This window comes from Bubalus kerabau, chromosome 5 (genome assembly GCF_029407905.1).
Source record: "Bubalus kerabau isolate K-KA32 ecotype Philippines breed swamp buffalo chromosome 5, PCC_UOA_SB_1v2, whole genome shotgun sequence".
NCBI classification, from domain to species: Eukaryota; Metazoa; Chordata; class Mammalia; order Artiodactyla; family Bovidae; genus Bubalus; species Bubalus kerabau.
In genome coordinates, this window is record NC_073628.1 from 123,798,951 (window position 1) to 123,806,034 (window position 7,084).

Sequence of the window (7,084 nt, forward strand, 5' to 3'; positions counted from 1 at the left end):
ACTTGAGGCACACTGAAGGCATGCACCAAATTAATTGAAGAACCTCTCTCGATTATTTAAATTATGCTAATAATAAGAGAAGAAATGACAAACTCCAGTTCTGCAGCATTTAGAAATGAAATTCCTTTTGTAAGAAGGCAATTCTTACCTGCCCTAATCTAGTAGCATTATCATACTAGAAGTTTTGAAAAAGTGTTATAAATGTTGAAACATGTTCTAAAGAATATTCTTTGTTATTTCATTGAAATCTGTCGAGAAAATGAGAGCAAAAAGCACAGTATCTTTTTACTCTGTATCACTGTTATCCATTAACTTGGGCAATGAAGTACATTATAGCAGTTATCAACAGTGGAAAAGTTGCTTTTCTCACGCACAGCAGGAATAGTTGCTTTTCTCACACACGGCATCAAGTCAAGTGATTGTTCTGCACCATTAGCTTTGTTCTGTTTCTTTCTTCAGAAAAACTTGTCCACAGTTTTGAAGGACTATACAAGGCACGAGTAGCTCTGTAAATTGGGATCAACCAGATTATTTTGTAAGAACTGAGTAACAACACTTCAGATTCACTCTGATGTAGACCTACCGAGGAGGTATTTAAGGCAAAGTTTGCAAACAGCACTGGTGCTCTTCCCGCTTTCAGTTCTAGCAGGGAGGAACAGGAAAAAAGCAACTTCTTTGCTACTACTCCTAGTATTAAATATTCATAGATGTTCTAAGATGCCAGAGAAAACAACTGATAAAGTTAATAACAAAATTAAAAATTCTTCCTGGAAAAACTCATTATTAGAAAAGTCAAACTACAAATGAAAAAATAAAGAAAAAACATAGCTAAAACAAGTGAAAGACAAAGGGATAATTTCCTTTATAATGGCCTCAGAAAATCAAAACACCAACAGAAGAATGGAAAAAAGGACAGGAACAGATAAGCTACAAAAACAATAAAAAGCTCTTAAATATATGATTAAAAAATATCTTATCTCAGAAAACTAGAAATAAACATCTAAACTAAAATTATATGCAATATTTTATCTACAAAATTGTCAAATATCAAAAAGATTGATAGCCCTCAATGTTGGTGAAGCTGCTGAAGTGAATTGTAGGATGAAATTCATACAATGCTGAGGACAGCATAGAAACCATGAGAAACCACACGCATAGTATTTGGATCAATTTGCAAATGTCCATCAAATGGACAGGCTATTCACTGCCATACTGTTTGCAATAGCAAAAGGTATTCATTGATGGGAAACCAGTTAAATAAATTATAGAATATACACAGAGTGGAACATGACACTGGAAAGAATGAGAAAGTGCCATGTGTCTGGGTAGTGGAGGCAATGTGTCTCCATCTTTAAAGAAGGGCTTTTAACCCTACATCTCCAGCCCAGGATCAGGTCTTAGTATAAGGGAAAAGAAAGATGAACAAATGCTCCTCAGATAATCCTGGCATTCAGAGAGCAAAGGCGGACTGAGCGTCTTTCCAAGTGGGGCCTAGAGAGACAAGCCAAGGCATTATTTTAGTCTGCAGAAAAAGGAGAGCCTAGAGAAGGTGTATCTGCTACACATTTCAGGGAATGCAAAAAGTAGGCATGAAAGATAGGGAGAGAAGCAGGGAAGATTTTAAGAGGAGGCATTATTAAGCTTGGCCACGACAAAACATGACTGATTACTGCATTTTTCTGAACCAATCTCTGAGAAGTCATTTGGGAAGGAAAAGTCCCCAAAAGGACCTAATCTGAAATACTTAAAACTAGCATTAACTGGGTAAATTTTCTGCCACCAGGCAGCACTGAGGCTCAAGACAGAAATAAGGGTGAGTGATAGAAAAAAATGAAGTCGTATTTCTAGCATCCCTGAGGACATGGCTTGAAAATATTGATCATGTCACTTGTATATTGGCTGATTCAGTGACAGCAATATTGAGCCTCAAAGCACGTCCATACTGGTCTAAAAAGTCTATCTCAAGAGTAGAATTTGCAAAGAAACTCTGACTATTAATTAATCAATAGGGCTGATCTCTTGAGGTAAGTAAAATTTTCTCTAGAAAAATATATTAGCTTGCTAAGGCTGCAATAACAAATTACCACAACCTGAGTAGCTTAAACCCCAGAAATTGATTTTCTCACAGTTCCAAAGGCTAAGTTTAAGTTGTCAGCAGAGTTGCTTTCTTCTGAGGTCTCTCCTTGGCTTCTAGATGGCTGTCTTGTCCCTGTATCCTCAGATGATCCTCCCTTAGTACAAATCCATGTCCAAATTTCCCTTTTTTATCAGATTGGATTAACGTCACCCTAATGACCTCATTTTAACTTCATCACCTCTATAAGGATCTAATCTCCAAATATGGTTTCATTCTAAGGTTAGGACAATAATACAAATTGTTTTTGTGGGGGGAGATGACACTAATGAGCCCACAACAAGTTACCTTTTCTTCTTTTTCTTTTCTTCCTTTTAAAAATGTGTGTTAAGTGCTATGAGGCAGCCAGACATAGGGAAGGATCTTTAAGGGCATGGCCTGAACACGTGTGCAGAGAGGCTGAGGAAGGGAAACAACCGAGAGGCTGGCGCAAATTAGCAGAGCCATAGCGGACCTCCTGAAAGAAACAAAAGCAGATTTGAAGGGATGGCAAGGCGTTCTCTGCTCTTGGTTAGGTGACCTGGCATTAAACATGACAGTTTCCCTTATATTAATTTATTAACTCAATACCACCCTAATAAAATTACCAAGAAATTATTTAACAGAGTTAGATAAGTTGATAACTAAAATTTAGATAGAAAAACAAATATGCAAGAATAGCTAGGAAAACACCCAAAGAGAAAAATTACAGAGGGAAACTAGCCATAGCACACATTAAAATATACTATAATAAACTATAAAACTTCTGTAATTAAAAGCATGGTATTGGTACATGAATGGACAACTAGATCGATAGAAACAGATAGAAAGTCCAGAAACAGATACAAGTATCAATGAGCACTGAGTATATGCTACAAATGGCATCTTAAATCACCGAGATAAAAACAGACATTTTAATAAATGGTGCTGGGACAACCGATGGATGTTGACAAGTTGATTAGAAGAGTTAAAATTAGATAAATATCTCACACTGTACACAAAAATGTTGTACACTATTTAGCAAATCTATTTCTCATAGAAGAATGGGCTAGCAATTCTATAATCCTTTACATGTATTCTAGGACTGAACAAGTAAGTAAAGGTATTGCACATATTGAGATCCAGCTTTCTCATTGTGGGAAAAAGAAGTTAAAAATAAGAAAGGAGCAGACTTCCTTGGTGGTGCAGTGAATAAGAATCTGTCTGCCAGTGCAGGGGACATGGGTTTAATCCCTGGTCCAGGAAGATTCCACATGCCACGGAGCAACTAAGCCCATGCACCGCAGCTACTGAGCCCCAGCTCCAGGACCCACAATCTGCAACTACTGAAGCCCACGTGCCTAGAGCCTGTGCAATGCAACCGGAAGCCTGCTCACCACAACCAGAGAAAGCCCGTGCACAGCAGTGAAGACCCAGTGTAACCGTAAATACAAATAAATTCATAAAAATGAGGAAGGAAGGAAGGCTACAAAGACCTTGTGTGTTCAACTGGAGTCAGAGATACCAATACAAACTCAGTTTTTAATGTATATGCAGATTTATGAATATAGACATAAATGTAAATAAATATGTGTATAGTTGGGTTAGTATATATGCTGCCCACTGAGAGGGCCTGGGATCAATGATATACAATAACAAGCAGCACACCCAGTACCCAGATCTTCATCTTCTAAATACTGTTCTCCAAAAATGAAAACAGGCTCCTTAGAGGACTAGCTGATATCAGGACTGGAGCAGAGAAAATATAAGGTAAGCCCAGGACATCTCATGATGCTAGAAAAATAAGGAAGTGTACAAAAGGAATGAGATATGTCCGAGGGACACAAGAACCAATGGCAAGGAACTCCAAACAGCCAAAGTTTGAACAATGAAAGAAAAAAAACAAAGAGAAGAGGGGAAGAAAGGAAGGGAGGAAGAAAATAAGACAGGAAAAGAGAAAGTGTTGGATTTATAAGCCATATTAGTAAAATTAATATCCAGGAGTCCCTACAGATTATAAATACTTGAATAAATAAATAAACTGGGGATACAGGATATCTCTTATCAGAAAAATTCCCACTAATAAATGTAAAAATAAAGAAGGAATTAGAAAATTACCATGATCCCAACACAACAGTAATATCTGTTACAGAGAAGCTCCACCAATGGATGCTAATATTGTTGGGCAAAAGTTTGATGAAAAAGATATTACTCCACTCTCAAAATTTCTCCCCCACTATCATTATCAATTTCCAATGCATAAATAATAACTTTACGGTGGAAATGCAGCAGACACTACCTTAACCAAGTGATGAAAATTGTTGCTGGGATGCGCTGAGAAGGATGCAACATCACTGGTGGTATTTTTGTTGAACAAGCACAACCTTATTCTAATCATGACAGGACATCAGACAAACCCCAAATGAGAGAGAGATTCTGCAAAAACCTCAACAATACTCATCCTAATTGTCAAGTTGATGAAAGATACAGAAATAATGTGTCACAGGTTGCAGGAGACTAAGGAGCCGGATGTACTGAGCGCAGGTGAAGTTCCTGTTAGGGTTCTTGGACAAGAAAAGGATATTTTGATGACAGGGAAACTGGTGAAATCTGAACCACAACTCTGTGTTGATCAGAGGGGTATCAGTATTCATTTCTTGATTTTGATCATTGATTTTGATCACTATACCGTGGTTACATAAGTTACTGACATCAAGAAAAGCTTAGTGAAAAGTGTATGTGAACTAGACACAATTTTTGCAACGTTTCTGTAAACCTAAAATGTTTAGGCTTTTTAAGAAGATATTAGGGAGAGAGAACCATTTCTTAACTGCTACATGAGAAGCAGGATTCAGAAGAGAAGAATCCTGGAGATAAAGTAACACAGCAAAGCAACACAGCGAAAGGAACTACAAATGCAAAATGGAACTACACATGGAAAACACAGTCTAACAACTGTTATTCTTTCGAAGAAACTTCCAACCCATAAGCAGTGGCTGATTTGGTTCCTTAACTCTTATCAGAGGAGTACAGAAGTAAGAGTCTTTGGAGATCAAAGCATGTGCCATTGATGTCTACTCAAAAGCTATTGAGGGTTCATGAGGAAATATATTCAGGAAGAGCTCAATTTGGTGACTGATAAATAAGTAAGGCTCAGTAAAGTCTAGTTTCTGAAAGGCCAGAGATGGGTTAGTGCCTATACCCTGCCCTCACATGTACACAGAAGAGACAGAACTCCTGTTCCACCGTCCAGGAAGGAAAAATCGTTGTTGTTGTTTAGTCGCTCGGTCGTGTCTGACTCTTTGCAACCCCAAGGACTGTAGCCCACCAGGCTCCTCTGTCCATGGGATTTCCCAGGCAAGAATACTGGGGTGGGTTGCAATTTCCATCTCCAGGGGGTCTTCCAGACTCAGGAATCGAACCCACATCTCCTGTACTGACAGGCAGATTCTTTGCCACTGAGCCACCTGGGAAGCTCCAAGTGGGTAGAAGGGGGAGAAGAAGAAGAGAGGGAACTCTTGTTCTACTATCCATGAAGGATCAATAGGAATGAATTTCAAGTCTCTTCTCTGAGTGTTGAAGTCACAGAGTGACTAAGGAGACGGGGCCATAAAACCAGCAAGCTGCTCAAAAACAAGACAGGCTCCTTTATTTCTCACTCACTATGTCTATAAAACAGTCTATAAAACAAACAAAATTTTTAAAACCCCTGGCTTCCTCCTCCATGCAGTAAGCAAAGAGATATCTATTTGGCTTCTGGCCCACCTAAAGCTTTCTGTCTGCAGGTAACTGGGTAAACCAGAATAGCACAGGTCCCAAGGTCATTTCTCAATGGCCACTCTCAATTTGGTCCCTTACTAAAAAGCACTGCTCTAAGAAACAGATTAATGAACTGTTGTTTGGTACTTTGATAACATTTATATTTTTATCCCTGGTCTTGTCTTTATGGACATACTCAGTGGAAGTGAACAGAAAAGGAGTGATGAAATCTAGGCATTAAGCCTAACCCTAAACTTCCTAACATTCTGTTATCTTCATAGAGAGTTGGATTTAGGGTAATTATAATGTGATCTTTGTCAACAAAGATTTCCTGAATTCTAACCATGCCTGAATTGTCAACTGGAGCTCTCTTTCATGAAACAAACAATAAAATCCAAGGGCAGAAGCTCTACTCTATTGAAAGAATGATTTAAATTCTAATCAACTCTGGCTGCCAGAGTAAGAGAGGGAACTAGAAAACATATTATAAGAATCTTGTAGTAGCTCCGCTTTGGTGGTAGATACATCAATGAAGTGATCATCAGCCCAGGGACTGGTACTCCATTAGGCTTTCTTTCCCCAAAGCCTGCTACTTATATAATACTTTAAATATTTATTAAACCATCAAGAGTACTATAAGATCATGTGACCAAATGTGGTATAAACAATACAGTGTAAGAAGTCAAAGAAAGAAAAAATCAGCGTTGCCAATCACATGTGAGGACAGCTTCAGGAGGATGTGAAAACTGTGATAGGTTCTGGAGGATTTATATTTGTCATGGTCAAGACAAGTGGAAGTCAAAAAATGGTGTGCTTGGAGAGGGTGTGGAGAAAAGGGAACCCTCTTACACTGTTGGTGGGAATGCAAACTAGTACAGCCACTATGGAGAACAGTGTGGAGATTCCTTAAAAAACTAGAAATAGAACTGCCTTATGACCCAGCAATCCCACTGCTGGGCATACACACCGAGGAAACCAGAATTGAAAGAGACACGTGTACCCCAATGTTCATCGCAGCACTGCTTATAATAGCCAGGACATGGAAGCAACCTAGATGTCCATCAGCAGATGAATGGATAAGAAAGCTGTGGTACATATACATGATGGAGTATTACTCAGCCACTAAAAAGAATACATTTGAATCAGTTCTAATGAGGTGGATGAAACTGGAGCCTATTATACAGAGTGAAGTAAGCCAGAAAGAAAAACGCCAATACCGTATACTAACGCATA

The 7,084-nt window shown here is 38.5% G+C and overlaps 1 long non-coding RNA gene across 1 annotated transcript; it reads right to left on the bottom strand.

Moving 5' to 3' along the window:
* Positions 1-260: 260 nt before the first annotated feature.
* LOC129654069 (uncharacterized) lies at positions 261-2,254 on the bottom strand. Its single transcript, XR_008715373.1, has 2 exons — positions 2,127-2,254; positions 261-506 (listed from the first exon to the last, which is right to left on the bottom strand). It is a non-coding gene; the product is annotated as an uncharacterized LOC129654069 (long non-coding RNA).
* Between the last annotated feature and the right edge of the window lie 4,830 nt (positions 2,255-7,084).